We start from the raw sequence: 15,471 nt of genomic DNA on the forward strand, positions 1-15,471 counted from the left end.
ATGAATTGCCTTGCTGAGACTACAGAGAATTTTGCTTATGGGTGGCTGCGAGGGCAGGAAAGGAAAGGAAATATAATCTCATAGCTGGAGCTAATACTGTGATTCCTGCATGGGATAGTGGAAGTACTCCTGTGCAGGATTACAGTAAAAATATTTATGTGCATTTCTCCTGTTATTAGTGATTCATTAGCTACAGAAGGGAGAGAGTGCTACAAAGGGGTAATTCAGATTTCTGCACAGTTGTACTTTGAGGCAATGGTCAGTAAAATTTAGATGTAAAATATTACATGTACTTAACATTTTGCAAAGTAATAGGTTGAGTGCAGGGTGGGCACACTCAGTGTAAGCATCTGAGTAGTCCTTAGTGTGATTACTGATGTGCTTTAAGTTAAGCATGCATGGAAATCTTGCAGGATCAGGGATACATAACATAAATAACTTTTCCCTCCAATATACTTCTGATAGGTAAATATGTAAAAAAAGAAATGCACAAACAAAACTTCAGATTCTGTGGGTGCAAAGGCCATGTCTGTATCTGTGATACAAAATGATGCAAAATACAGAGACAGCCCTTAACATATAGATATGAGGGACAAAAAGGTAATATGCAAATAGTGCTATACGTGATGTTTCCTAAATTTGTGTATAAAACTAATTTCAGATTCCAATACACGTACAAGTTATAATCTATATAATTTCTCTTAATACACACTTAAGAGATCATCAGTGATGGGAGAAATAGGAGCAGCAGTATTTGGGTTGCCGAGAGGCAGTGGTCAGGCTCTGGGCTGGGTTTCGGGGCGTGGGTGGCAGGGAAGGGGGGGCGGCTCGGGGTGGGGGAAGCCCTGATTCCTCGGTGGGAATTACTCAGATCCCTGTCCCTTTCCCAGCCCCACCGCGGCAACATTTATTGCAAAAGCAGGAAATTGCTTATTACTAAACTAGCTGGCAAGGGAGCGGAGCCGATGCTGTTCCACACTGGCACAGCACTTGATTAGCCGCTGCTTTCCCTGCCTCTCCTTGTTCCGCTCTTTCTTCTTCTTCTTTCCCCTCTCCTCTCTCCCTCGCTCTCTCCTCTTCTTTTTTTCATTTTGGCTTCTATTCAAATGTGGGTCAGGGGTGAGCGGCTCCCAACGTCACAAGCTTGCAAGATGGCGCTGGGAGGAAGGCTGTGAGATGAGGAACAGGCTGGTATAAACCAAGAGGACAGGAGAGGGAGAGGAGGAGAGGGGAAGGGGAAGAAAAGCTGCTGCTCCAGATGCAATAAGAAGGTAACGCGGTGCGGGGCGCGGGCGGGGTCGCGGGTCCCGCGGGGCGGCCGGGCGCTGCCGGGCTCCGCGGTGCAGCCCAGCCCCGCTCCCCCGCTCTTTATTCGCAGCCCCGGTGATTTGCCCATCTGCACGGGTCCGCTCGGGAGAGTCGCCCGGGTGGCGGGAGTGTCCCCTTGTTCCCTGCCCTGCATCCAGCCATGCCCGGCACCAGCGGTACTTCCATTGAAAAAACCCGAGAGGGTTTCTCTGCTCTTGCCCCCCTCTCTCGGTGCCCCGGGCCCCCTCCCCTCGCTCTACGGGCACGCTGCCCCTTTGCTTTGGGGGCCGGGGCGTGCATCGGTGTGCTGGCCACCGTGCCTGTCCGGAGCTTGCAAATGTTGGTTATTTGGTTGAAGCGACTGGAAACTTTCCCCTTCTCCCGTGCCATTTGTGTGTGCGCGCCCGTGCGCGCTGCCCCTTCCCCGGCGGACAAGGGGCGGGGGGCCGCAGCTGCTGCCCGCTGGGGCCGGCCGACGTGGGGCTGAGCGGCGGGGTGCGCAGGCAGCCCCGAGCAGCCGCCTGCTCCCCATCCCCACTCGTCCCTTCTAGTGAGCCGTATTGTATTTGATTTGATTTGATTTTTCCCGAAAGGGGGGAGCGAAGCCCCGGGGTGCCGGGGGGCGTGTTTGTGCCGGGGATCTGGCCGCATTGTGGAGGAGAGGGCAGGAAAGGCGCTCCCGGGACTTGCATCGCCTCCTTCCCGCCCCTCGCGGTCCATCCGCCGGGCTGCGAGGCGACGAGCCAGGCCGGCATCCCCCAACCCCAGCGCCGGCCCCAGCCCCACCGAGCACACCCTGCCCTACCGGGACCGCGGTGAACTTTTGCCCTGGCTCTCCCCTTCCCCGCCGCCCCCCTCGGCCGTTCGGGATCGCGGAGGGAAGGACCCGCCGGCTCCGCTCGCTCTGCCCGTCGCTGCGGGTCTCTGGCTTTTGTTACGGCCCCATCTCGGACGCAATGGACGGAGCAGGATCGCGCACCCTCCCGCGGCCAGGGGCTCCCCGGACCCGGCCCACCGGCTTTGTGCCCCGCAGGAAATGCACGTTCCCTGGCCGCGCTAGCCAGCCTAGAGCTGTCCACTCGGTTAAAAAAAAAAAAAAAAAAAGAGAAAATTGTGCTGCCAGGCTGGCAATATTGTTGCTGAGGCGCTCGACATCGCAATTGAGGAAACTGGGAGAGCTGGTCGCTGCCCGGTCTCGGGGGCACGGCGCCGCGGAGCCGGACCGGGCTCTGCATCTCCCGGCGCGCCGCTGCCGGTGCCAGCTCGGCGGCGGGGGGAGCCGGGCTTTTTGTGTTTTTCTGGTTGCATTTAAAAGCAAAGCAAAGCCGGCGGGGGGAGTGGGGGCGGGGGAGGCTGGGTGCCGGCCCCCTGCGCGGTGCGCGGCCCGAAGAGCCCCGCGGTGCCCGCAGCGCCCAGCCGGCGCCCGGCCCCTTTGGTACGGGGCGAGAGCCGGCGGGGAAGTCAATTATTGACTTCTGCTTGGCCGGGTCCCAGGTGGAAGTGGGCACGGCGGCAGCGGGCGGCTCTCGGCGCGCCCCCCGTTATCGGGGCCGCCAGCCGCGCTCCTCCCGGGGGCTCCGCGGCTGCCGGACGCCGCGCCCGGCCCCGTCGCCGCCCCGGAACGCGTGTGTACACACGGGGGCTGGCCACTCGAATCCTTCTGCCCTGAAATCCGCAACCTTTGAGAACTCGGACGGCCTGGGCCCTTCCAGAGATGGGTAACTTGGCGTTAGAATTTGCGAGTGGGGTGGGGGTATATACACCTTAATACAGAATTAATGAATTATATATGGAACCCAGTGTTTTAGCAGACGGTTACAGAAATCACTCAGGGTATTACTTAGCTGTTAGAATAAATCTGAGAGAGCAGCCAGAAACCAGTTAAGAGCATCAGAATTACATTCTGCTAACGAACTGTCCTTTGACCAAAACTGGTTTAAATTTGTTGCGGAATGCCATTTATATTTGAATAGCTCCCATGTTTTTCCAAAAATTAAGTGGAAAACAATATGCAATAGTCACTTTCATTGGAAAATGTCAGAATTATGAGCAGATGTTTGCTATGCTTGATAAATGCAGTGTATAAAAAACTAATATTTCAAGATGACTTATTGCTATTTTTTATTAATCAGAACTATTGTATATACTACAGCAGCTCTGGAGAGAAAGCAGTAAATGACTCCTCAGGATTTCACAGCAAATCTACATGGGGAAAATGACATATGGAAAGAAAATTGACTTATTTCCACAACTGCAAATGGCCTCCTTTTTGCGCCTTTTCATTAGCAATCTAATCCTAAAAGCATTAGGAGCAATTATTTGCAGTGGTGCCTGACATTCTAGGTCTAATTATTTAAATCAGTTTAACTTTTGATGGTTGACCCATTAGGTCAAATCTGTGTGTCCTTTGTTATATTTATTTAAAAAAAAAAATAGAGGAGGGGAGGGGGTCTTCAAACTTGCCACCTGCTACTGACATACCATTTTAGCTCTGGAGGAGATCAGCATTAAGAATAAGCAACCTCTTACATTTGTTACTTTCCATTCTAACATGGGTAAGGGCACCCCGTGTAAGTGCCTTGTTCTTTGACATCTAAAATCTGTTGCTTAATCATGACAGACTTGCGTGGCCACAGGAGCGTAAGCAGTATGAATGGGAGAGTTTTCCTTATGTCATGCTTCCTAATCTATGCGAAATGCAGATGAGACTCACACACATAAAAGGGATGATTTTTCAGTATTTAGGGGAAAAAACTTCTTCCAAGGATCTGTGAGAGCTCTAAATCTCTAATGCATAAGGAAATAGCTCACGTTAGTATTCACATACAGTTCTGGGTGGAATGACTTATGGATGTGTAGATAGCAATAAGTATTGCAAGATGCTTGAAGCACTTGGTATCACATGATGCACTGTAATGTCAGTGCTGAATTGTTTGGCAGAAGCTGGTGTGTGACAAGGGTGGAGGGGGAGAGGAGAAAAAGAGAAGGTGAGAGGCCTTGTTCCAGAAGGGTACATGTCAAATTTATTTTGATTCGTTCTTTAAAATAACTAGCAAATAAGCTAATGCTAAGCAGTTTGGCTGTGTAACGGATTAAAATTCTCTAAAACAGCCACCACAGCCCAAAACTGGTGGTCACAGCATGAAATTTGAAGTTGTGAACAGCAGATCTTGCAATGAGATTTGTTGTTTTCTAGCATCTTTACAGCCCATAGTAATTAAGAGCTGCCAAACATAAACTGTATGTTGTGCATTCCTGTGACCTTGCAGAAAATATAATGTGGCTGTTCTTTGAACTCCTGCTGCCTTCTTTGATGATAGATGTAGGGAAATGGGATGATGTTTGAAAACCGAGGTGCATTTGCCTTCCTATCAGAACTCCTGATTGTGCTGACTGCAGCATTTAACCCTGTCATCCAGTCTGATGAACATATTGCAGCTTGACAGCCAGAGGCATTGGTAGGAAGAGGTTGCCATGTTTTCTCTACAGAAAACCAAGTTTCCCATACCCTAACCAAATCTGACTGATAAAGCGTACGGACAGCAGTGCAGCTTCTGCCAACAGCCAGGGAAGAACATTGCCACAAAGTGACATTTCAGTGCTGCAACAAATGTGGTGCTGGAGTGGAAGAAAACAGAATCACATTTGTGACATAGCCATTATATTGGCTGTATTGTGACAGGCAAAGCTCAATGGGAAGGGACCATTTCAGCATCCTTGGACATGCCTTCCCTGCTGGGCTTGGAGAAAAATTAACAGGGCTCAGCTGTGGCATTGCAACAACAGAGTGTCAACCCAACCATAAGCAGGAGAATATATTTAAAGAAAATAAAGATGACTTCTTTGGTTCAGTGTGGATTGAACACCAGTGACTGAGCCATTAGGCCTTCTTATGTTGGTTTTTGTCTCGCTATACTATTGGGAGTAAGAACAATGCATTGCAGTAGGGATTTCACTCTGCTGTGCAGTAGCTCATTGGCAAAGAAACTGCATTGGTTTGTTCAGGTCTCTTGCAATCTTCAGTGACAGTGTGCTTACTTCTCTCCAAAGCAGCAGGACAATGTTAAAAAGATTTTCCTGAGAGCTGTATTTTCTTGTGCAGTAAGCATCTCCAGATTGCAATAGGATGTTGGTTTTAAGCTGGATTTCTTTCCTTGAAGCATACGTGTATTGTGCTAGCTGTCCAAACATGCAAGTTACTCATGCTTGTTTGTAATTCCTGGAAAGAAAATTCACCCTCCAGTGCTGGCTCCCACAAAACAAGGAAGAAATGAAACAGTGAGGTCAATCCTGAATTTTAAGCTAGTACAAAATGAGTTGTTACAATAGCTGTAAAAAAGGAGGTTACAAGACAGCCATAGATCTACCTGCTGTAAGTGACAGGTGGGAGAAATTCTGTTCTTTTTCATCTGTGTTTGGATGACAGCCCAGTGCTGGCCACAAACAGCAATCCAGGATTAATCCTCACATAGTGTTTTCTTTCTATGTATCAGATTTCTCATTTTGTTAATAAGCACAGCCTAGCATGCACTTCAAGTCAGCTGTTCTAGAGTGGAAGCAACAGGGTTTTGCGTTATTGAAATGACGGCTCTCATGCTTTCCTAGAGCCCATATTGTTTGACCAGGGCAGGGTGGAGGGTGATCCTTGTAATCACAAATCCTAAACAGGGATTCTAGTTACTGATTTTACTTAGTGGAAAGGGGCGGGAAATGTAGTTTATCCAGGATTACATATGTATTGTATCACATTTTCGGATGTGCACCCTGTGGATTTGAAGGGGCTAAGGAGTGATCTTTTAAACTGAAAACCTCAAGCACGCGTTTGGAAATGGACCATTGTAGGAAGCTTCCTTCACTTAACTCTCTCTAATGGAGAAAAGACAAACTGAGCTGTCCTGCAGAAAGTGTCAGAAGACATGCACTGAGAGCTAAGCTGGGAGAGGAAGGTTCTCAGTCTTCAGCTGGCAGTAGGAAGAGTTTAAAGAAGTGCAGGGATTGCTTTCCTGTTCAAAACAGTCATCAGGGAACCCTCCCAATAAAAGCGTCCCTGAAAACAGGATGAACTTCTTGCTTCTGTTGCAAGGTGTTCTGAGAGATCTGTGCAGGAGCTAGGAACAATCCCCTCTTGTTCTTCCAGCTTTAGATACTGGATGGAAAAATGTGTCAATGCTGTCCTTGCCCAGGTTCTGGACGGGAGGCAGGAAACATTTCATGTCAGTATGCTGGCCTGAGGCCTTTACTGTCCTTCAGTCTCCTGGGTAAAGGAAGAGGGGATGGCTTTCCATAATATATCAGTTTGCCCTATCCACTCCCTTCCCCCACTGAACCAAACACTGTGCAAGATAAAATTGTCTTCAAATCAGTCCTTTGCCATGAGTGTAAAAAGAGATACACGATGGAGTGACTGGGGAGAGGCCTCATGGTAAACAACCTGGCTGCTCTTCATGCTGGGCTAGCCCCATTCATTCCTGGGCCCGTTTAAGATGACAGAGGTGTGCAGCAGATTCCTTCCCCTAAATGTGTGCTCATTTCCTGTTGTATAAAGAGCCATTTAGTGAGGGGATTCAGTTTTCTAGGAGTCACATAAAGACACTGCCATGTAGGACTGCACTTACTGCATTTCCATCTGCTATCAAGATGCCACCAGCCAGTTTGACAGTTTGGAAATCTTTTCTCTTGTTCAATAAAGAACAGAATAGAGAAATTTGCATTGCCAGTTTTAACTGAGAATGGAAATCAGCCAATAAGAAACCTTATTTTAAAGCTTGCTTGTTTATCTATGTGGTAGTTATTCTCCAGCAGAAAGACTGGATCTTGCTGGTCCATACCTATTAAAGCATGTTGATGTGTAACTAAAATAACTTCCAAATAAATTTCATGTTAAGCAGAAGGACAGGGTTAACACATTCAGGCTATGATTCAACATGCAAATCAGAAACAAAATTAATTTACTATCTTATTGTTTCTGAGAAGTGACTCGAGAAACTTCTTATATAGCATTAAATTCAATTAAATGTTAAACCTGTAGATTTTCAAGTGTTAAATAAAAATATTTGTGTAACACTTTCTTATCAAAATACTTTCTTATCATAATACTTTCTGATGACCTCCTGAGGTGCCCTCCTGTGTGACTTATTCTGTGATTTTTATTCAGCTCAAATTTAAATGCAAAGCAAAGGAAGCATTCCTTGAGCAAAAGTGAACTGATTATTTTCTAGTTTTGCTGCCCTTTTTTGAGTTTGCAACTAGCAAACTAGTTTCTAACACCTAGTTTTCATTTGGAGGGAAGTCAGCTTTCCTGCCCTTCTGCCCCTCCTCAAATCTCAGTTGCTTTCTGCAGTATGAAAGAAGTGGTTATTGAACTAAACTGAAAAAACAGCCTCTCTGTGCCTTTGCAAGAGGCTCCTGGTGTGAAGGGTTAGTGAACTGCCCAGGGTAGATGAAGCAGTAAAATAGTGGCTTCTTCTGTGGAGGGACAAATTTTCCTCAAAACTTCACTAGGAAAGACATATAATTGAAGAATGCTTTTTAAAAACAAGACTTATTTAAAAGAAGGTTTGAAATTATGAGTGTACAGTGAGACTTAAATTTGCGCTGTTTGTATGCAATGTTGTTTCCTCTACCCTTGGAAGGGTGAGATGCTTTGTTACTCCTAGTTCCCTTATAAAGTATCCAGAACAGTCCTCATGTGGAACTTTTTGCATCAAACTCCTCAAGTCCTTGAAAAATGTTCTTTGTTCTTTTCTAGGCAGCTCAAATGTTCTTTGATAATGTGATATTTTAGTGACATGATTATGCCCAGTCTTCAAAGAAAAACATGGATGTACTTCTAGGCAGAGAAAATATCTACCAAAGTTGTAGATGGTAAGGAATTCACTAAAATTTTAAATTTGTGTGCACAGTTATGAAGTGTACATAGCCAGAACCATAGTACCAGAATGCTCAGTAATGGGAATTTTGGCATGAGAGCAAGAGTTGTCTTGAAATTCTTCAGATGTCAGCAGAGTGATATTTGGCTGAGTGTTTTTTAAAAGTAATGTAAATTATGACTTGAAAAGTTTTACCCAGAAAATTTGGTTATAAGCACTGGCTTTTATGAATTGATGCAGTGGTTGAATATTTGCCCACATTTAATTCTTCTGGGTGAGCTTGTGGTCCAAGGAACTCTGCTTCCATCCCTGATTTAAACTTTCCATGCTATGGTCATGAAGGAAGTTAAGCAACTTCAGTTTTCTTCATCTTTAAAGTATGGAGAATACAATGTCCTTGATTTGTTTTGTGTATTTATCTTATAAATGCTCATCATATTTTAAAGTTTGCATAATGGGACCCTGACCTTAGCAACAGCCTGTAAATGCTGTCATCATACACATAATTCTAATAAAGCTTCAAAATGGTAAAGTTGCCAAAGGACTAATGCTTTAGGATTATGGAAAACCCATGACGGGAGAGGGAGGCTAGAGAAGAAGTCTCTCTAGTCCTTCAGAAATGCTACATTTTTTAGCCTCCACTGCACCTTATCAAACAAGGCTTTCAGAATTGTAATGAAAATGGAAACACACCAGCTATAAAAATCAGTCTCTTTTTGCTACAGCACTGGAAGCATTAATGAGACTATATTCCCCTGCAGTGAGCACTGGGAGTTTTTGGAAGGACTGTTCTGCACTGTCAGTCTCTTCCTGAAAATAAGTAAAATCCTCTAAATAATCCCCTTCAGAATGCAGCAAGCAGCAGCTTGGATTTTTGTGTCCTCCCTCCCTGGGTTGCATGGTGCAATGCCAGCGCATGGCGTGACGCAACAGTCTTGGAAATTCTTGGAAAAGCACTTCCGTTTGCTCTAGGTAGAAATTGTGTTGGCAGCAAAACTGTCTGCAGTTTACAAGCTGGCAGCATTCTTAAATGAACTCCAAGAAAAGCAGTTTAATGTATGCGGTTCTGCGTATCCATCCAAATGCAGAGGTGTTTGAGACTGTTGGCCTGTTATTATGGGTGGTGCCTTGGAGAAGGAATGTCTTGAGTATTTGCCCAAGTGTGGACCTCTTTTTAGCAGCTGCAGTCAGCTGGTTTATTCCAGTCAGGCTGGGTCTCCCAGTTTCTTGTTGCTGCTTGTAAGGTGATGGGTTTAATTGTTGTATTGATATTCCTCAGCTCCTGAGTGAGGGAAAAAGTCCTGAGTGTGGAGACAGGACCATCAATTTCATTCTGACAATCTCTATTTTGGTGTCTAAAATAGAGTTAAATATGAGAATTTGTTTACCACTGATACGTTGTTTGAATCTGGAAAAAATAATTTCATGTGTCTGTACCTCTTCACCTTTCCCTGTGTAAGGCGATGGTATTTGGAAGATGTGCTGAATTTCCATTAGCATTTAATGAACAGAAAATAACAATAGTAGCTGCTATTGTCCAGTATTTCACCCTGTTAATTGTGTAAGAGGATTTCAAGCTGAATGCTGCACTAATAATTCAGAGTCTTGTAAGTGGAACCAAATGCAGAGAAAACGAGGACTTTTGATAGAGCTGTAGTACTTGAAATTACACACAGAGGTGTAACTAACCATAGAGGATAGTCAGGGAGGGAAAATATATTTTACGGGTCCTGCTGAAACATTGATCATTGTAGTATGGAGTTAAAATATTTGCCTATCCAGAAAAGACATCCTTTCAAAGGTCTCAAAATACTTTCATAATCAGTAATCTGTGACTTACAGTTGTGTCTCTGGCATATTCATGTAACTTCTTCTGAGATGTTTATATGGCTTTCTGAAAGCTGCAGAAGGGCTCTTCCTTAACGGAACAGAAGCCATGGCCACAGCCCAATAAACCACTCTACTTAGATGCAAATGACTGATCAAGTATCTCAGTTTCTCTGTTTCACTTGTAATAAATAAAATCCCCCTCTCCTTTCCAAATTTTGAGAATTGATATGAAATAGGACCTGAGCTACACGAACCAACTGTTCCATTTCAAAAGACTTAGCAGTTTCTACCTAATGCCCAGAATATCTAATATCATATGCCAGAGGCCTGGGATGTTCCCCATCCTTTAACTGGTTGGAAAAGAAAGGGGAAGAGTCCAGGTGAATTCAAGCAAGTTTCCATGTGCATCTAGGCTACCATTATTCAGAACATTTGTGCTCGCTTCCTCTGTGGTTACACATGGACTCCTGCTACCTCTGTGTTTATCTAAAACAGCTTGGGTTGTACCCTCACGAAAAACTAAAATACCTAAAGCACCTCCCTGAAACTTCCTAGAGCAAAAGCAAAACACATCCCCTTTTGAGGTGGACGAGAAGCCACTGCATTTCAATGGCTTTGACCATCAAAAGTGGTGAGTGGGAGGGTATCTGACAGTGTTAGTGCTGTAGATTGACTGGCTGTAGATTGTAGGTTAGAAGGTGGCAGTTATCCCTTTAGGCATGCAGGATGCAGCATTTCAAGGCAACTTGCAACTTTTTTCCCCATAAGAACTGCTCCATGCTGTGCCAGGCTGCTGTCCCCTGCCTCCCCTGTGTCTTGGCAGGGGAGAAGGGGCTGGGAACTCATCTAGAATACTTCTGATGACACAAAGAAAACAAGTCTGCCTCTGCTAAACTTACACATTACTGGAGACTAACCAGTCAAGTTTGTTGTTTTATTTTTAAGTTCCCTGTTTTGTAAATCTTCAGGGAAGGAAGGATGGCAGCATCTCAGGTGAAGTAGTGTAATGCCAGGGTGTGGGATGTCTTTAATTCAGTGCCTGTTGTACTGTATTTTGAGAAAATGCTTCAAATTAGAGAAGTGGAAAGGTAATACGAACATGGTGGTTTTGTAATAAAATAAAAATACGAACAGTGCAAACTGGTTGTTGGTCATATCACAGTCTTCAGGGGAAAATGTCTTTAATAGATGTCATTGTAAGGCTAATACTGCACTTGGCACCAAAAATTAGATTTAATACCATAAATGGAGATAAAGCCCATTGCAGCTGACAGTATACTTCCAGACCATGTCCCCAGCTAAAGAGCTTGCAATGCAAGGCCCAAATTGGTGCTGTATAGATAACTGGCTGGGGGGGTCAGATTCTGCAAATGCTTACTCAGGCACTTTGCTTGAACTCAGTGTGACTGCTGGAGTAAAGCTTTCACAATCCAGCCCTAGAAGTGGGACTGGAGCCTTAAAGCTGTTGGGTAAAACAGAACTGCTTGGGGGGGTTATTTATTTTCCAAGTGCCTGGTGAGGCAGGCTCTAAGTAGAAGCCCGCTTCTGACCCTAACTTGCATGCCTATTTTTTGTTGTAATCACCTGTAACCCAAAATTGCAAAACTCCTGTGGATACACTAATGATGCCTTTGTAAAGTTCCCCTAGCAAAAATTCAACTGGAGTTTAAAAGCACACACTTCTTTCAAAACACTTAGCTATAAAGTTCAGTCCTGCCAGCCTGGTGGGCTGAGAACATTTTGAAAAAGGTCAGAGGGCCACATTGAATGCTATGGGTCCAATTTCCCAGGTTCATTTGTTGCCTGTGTTCTTTGAAGAGAGTGAAGCACCTGCAAATCCCCTTCTGGGGATTCCCTTAAAATGTGGGGAAGCCTCCAACAGGTGTGTGGAGGTGGCATGGCCTTGGCCCAAGGTGGGAGAGGTGTGGCTGGCACGCGTAGGAACCTGCACTTGGGCTGGAGCAGGGAATCAAAGAGGCTGTAAGTGGTAGCTGTTCTCAGCTCCTCTCATTCCCCTGAGCACAGGGAAGGGATGCTAACCTTCACCAGACAGAATTCAGAAGCTGTTTTCTGCGGTTCTACAGCCTGCTAGGAAGTAGCAGGGGGCAGGGGAGTTTCAGTTGCTTGTCCCCCACCTCTGAGAGGCAGTGGGTTGGCTGCTGGGGCAGATGCTGACTAATTGTATCAGGAAAGAAGTGGGAGGCGATATAGCTGATTCAGATCCCTGCCTTAAAAACCCAGAGCCTGGCTGAGTGAATGCCTGATTAATGTATTTTCTTCTCAGTTTCATTTGCTTTGAGGCCACAGTTTAGAGGCTCAAGAGAAAACAGGCAAGACATTATGAGTCTTGCTGGATGTGTCACAGACTCGCTGCCTAAGTGCTCTCAAAGTGTAAAAGGCTTTGACATAGGGAAGTTCCAGATAGACTGAAGTATCAGAGAAGGCTCTGGCTGGAAAGTCTGCTTGAGTATAGGGGTTTGAATCTTTATTTTTCTTAGGAGGCAGCTCCCTGGCTGGTATTAAGAAGTTATTTCTTCTGATGGGTCACTGGATCTTCTTCATAAGATTTTTAAACATAGGGTTAACAAGGCATTTCTTTTGCTTTCATTGAAAAGAGTGTAAGCACTTCATCTGAAGTAGGAAAGAAAAGCACAATTATTCATAGTAAGTCAGTCTCTACAGTGAAAAACTGAACAAAAGAAGTCCAACTGGAAGAGTACATCAATGCTACTGAGGACAACAGACTTTTAAATTCTCTTCATCCCCAGAAGTCATTGAGAAAAATACGTTATCTCTGTTCTGCTTCTTGTCAGCAGATTTGTCAGAAAGAAATCTACCTCCTTTCCTAATCTAGTTTTTAGAGTGTATTTGCTCTTCAAGAACAAGTCAGCACAATAATCCTGTTTCACGTTAACTGTTATGAAATATGGTGTTAACATTTTAGCCCTATACTGGCAGGAAATGGGATTTAAGATTTTTTTTTCCTTAAATATTAAAGAGTTCAGGAACAGGATTTAAAAATAAAAGATCCTTACAATCCTCTCTCTGAGTCAATTTTCATAGCTTAAACTTTCAATTCATCTTATTTGCCTATTATGCAATTTGGCTTATGATTTTACTTATGATAGTCTTTAAATGCAAGTTGACACTTCAGATCCCTATGCTGGCTTCAAGTCCATAGCATCTGCTTATTGCAATTTATGCTTTGGTTATCTAACCTGTGTGCACATACTTGCTATTTCCAACCATTCCTACATATTTGCTGTATCACTGTAATCTCCTTGTTCCCTGGGCTGTGTTTATTCCTATCTGTTTTCTCTGTCTCTTTCCGCACAAATTTTACACCATGCTTTGGACTGTCCTTCATAAATACAACAGTAATTTCTTCACTCTAAGCTACTACAGAACTTCAGAGAGCCACCGAATAGTTGCAACAGTTGCAGTACTGCATGCAAAAATCTGTGCATGGAGACTCTTTAGAACAGGATCTGGGTTTCAAAACTCTCTGCAAACGCCCTTCCTTATTATAGTATTTCAACTCCACTTGCCAAAAATATGTTTTTCCTGACTGGTATGAAACTGAAATCCCAGTAAATGAAGTATCACTGCAGATGCATTTAGGAACAGGGAAAAGGAGGAATTCCACTCTTAACTGCAGGAAAATCTGGCTGTTCTATTGACAGTGCTTCAGCTTTCCTTGGTATATTTTTAAATATTTGATTAATTCTTCTGGAGCAGAAGAGTCATATGATATAGTTTTAAGGAATAATTCAAAAGAGACAGACTTCAATGCATTGCTGCTTTGTCTTGCCAAATACCTGTGGTTAGATTAAAGCCACGATTGTACAATTCCCAGTTACTCTTGACATCAAACTTCCAGCCCATGTCAAAGTCTTGCTTTTCAGAACTGCATGTCCTTATATCTAGGGGAAACTTGTGACTGATGGAAGGTTTGATATCAAATGTTCTCAAATCCCACTGAAATCAGTAAGCTGAGGATGCTGATTACTAAGATCAAAGATGCAATTTGGAGATCAGATTTCTCCTTCAGCTGGGTCACAGAGCCTTGGAGAGATGCAGTAGATAGTTTCATTCCCTGCCAGGGACAGTCCTGAGCCCTCTCATTAAATTGTTCATTATTTGTTATACACATATATGCATTCTTTCTCTGTTTAAAATAAACATGTGTAATACCAGATATGAGTGCTTCTATGTGCAGTAGCTGTCAAGTTACACTTGACATTCAGTTACAACAGGAAAAAAATGGGCTTTGGTGCTTAGTGCTGAATACAAGAGGCCAACTCATCAAGTTTTTCTACTGCAAAAATGCTAGATCTCAATTTCTTAAACAGTGTGTCTCTAATGGCCCAGAGACATGACAGCACACGTGAAGCACATGAAGGGGAAGACAGAGGACATGAATTTTTCTACAGGTTTTAACAAAGCCAGAATCTTCCATGCCCTCTCTGCTCTGCCACACAGAACAAAAGCCCCAGGGGTTTTGTTTCTAAAGTCATTTGAGAGCTGCCAGCACAAAATGAAAGCCCCAAGGGTTTCTCCAGTCACTGAAGGGACACCCACCACCTGTAAATGTGAAAATGCGACTGAGCTGCACTTTGAAAGTGAGAGGGCAGTGGCCTGGCACAGTCACTGGGGGAGTCACTGAACTAGCAAGACTGACACGGTGTGGAATTCCTGAACTTGTTACTTAAACAAGTAATTTGTTTAAGCAGTATGTGACTTACTGCATGTTGCTGGCTCATAGGCCCCCACATCCTTAATGTTCCCCTCCCACCTTCCCCACATCTGTGCCTAAGTCAGCTCTCCTTTGGGGACGCTTGATGTGACACAAAACCTGCTGGAAAATTCTGAAGCTGCACTTCATTTCAGACCTGGCCATGTAAGATGCCTGTCTCTAACAAGAAAGTGAGCTTTCTTCTACTGATTTTTAGGTGGCACAGCCACCACAGTCTGGAGGTGAGGGTTACGTCACAGGGCTGCTCCCAGCATGGGCTCCATGAACAGATGTGCAGGCCTTGGCAGGGAGCAGTTGCTTTCCCAGAGACCTCGGCTGCAGCTCCCCCTGAGCGAGCAGTGCTAAGGTACCACGGCAGGAGCGGGAGAGCAGCATGGGCAGTGCCAGGGCTCTCAGGAGGGGAGAGTGGGCAGTGCCAGGGCTCTTACAAGGGGAGAGTGGGCAATGCTGGGGCTCTCAGGAGGGCAGCATGGGCGGTGCTGGACCTCTCAGGAGGACAGCATGGGCAGTGCTGGGGCTCTCAGGAGGGGAGAGTGGGCAGTGCTGGGGCTCTCAGGAGAGCAGCATGGGCAGTGCTGGGGCTCTCAGGAGGACAGCATGGGCAATGCTGGGGCTCTCAGGAGAGCAGTATGGGCAGTGCTGGGATTCTTGCTTCAGCCCTTGGCTGCCTGCATTCCCGGCAGGCAGAGCTGCTGCGTGGCCACTGTC

The 15,471-nt window shown here is 45.1% G+C and overlaps 1 protein-coding gene across 2 annotated transcripts in view; it reads left to right on the forward strand.

Annotated features, from left to right (window-relative positions):
• Positions 1–848: 848 nt before the first annotated feature.
• HIC2 (HIC ZBTB transcriptional repressor 2) overlaps positions 849–15,471 on the forward strand; it is a 72,324-nt gene continuing 57,701 nt past the window's right edge. Inside the window, exon 1 of one of the 2 annotated variants that reach the window (XM_056504062.1) lies at positions 849–1,271. The gene's annotated coding sequence lies outside the window, so the exon portion shown is untranslated. Of the gene's footprint in view, positions 1,272–2,650; positions 3,027–15,471 lie in introns of those variants that run through there. The other variant, XM_056504061.1, reaches the window with a different exon arrangement.

Source organism: Oenanthe melanoleuca, chromosome 15 (assembly GCF_029582105.1).
Source record: "Oenanthe melanoleuca isolate GR-GAL-2019-014 chromosome 15, OMel1.0, whole genome shotgun sequence".
In the NCBI taxonomy this organism is placed as follows: domain Eukaryota; kingdom Metazoa; phylum Chordata; class Aves; order Passeriformes; family Muscicapidae; genus Oenanthe; species Oenanthe melanoleuca.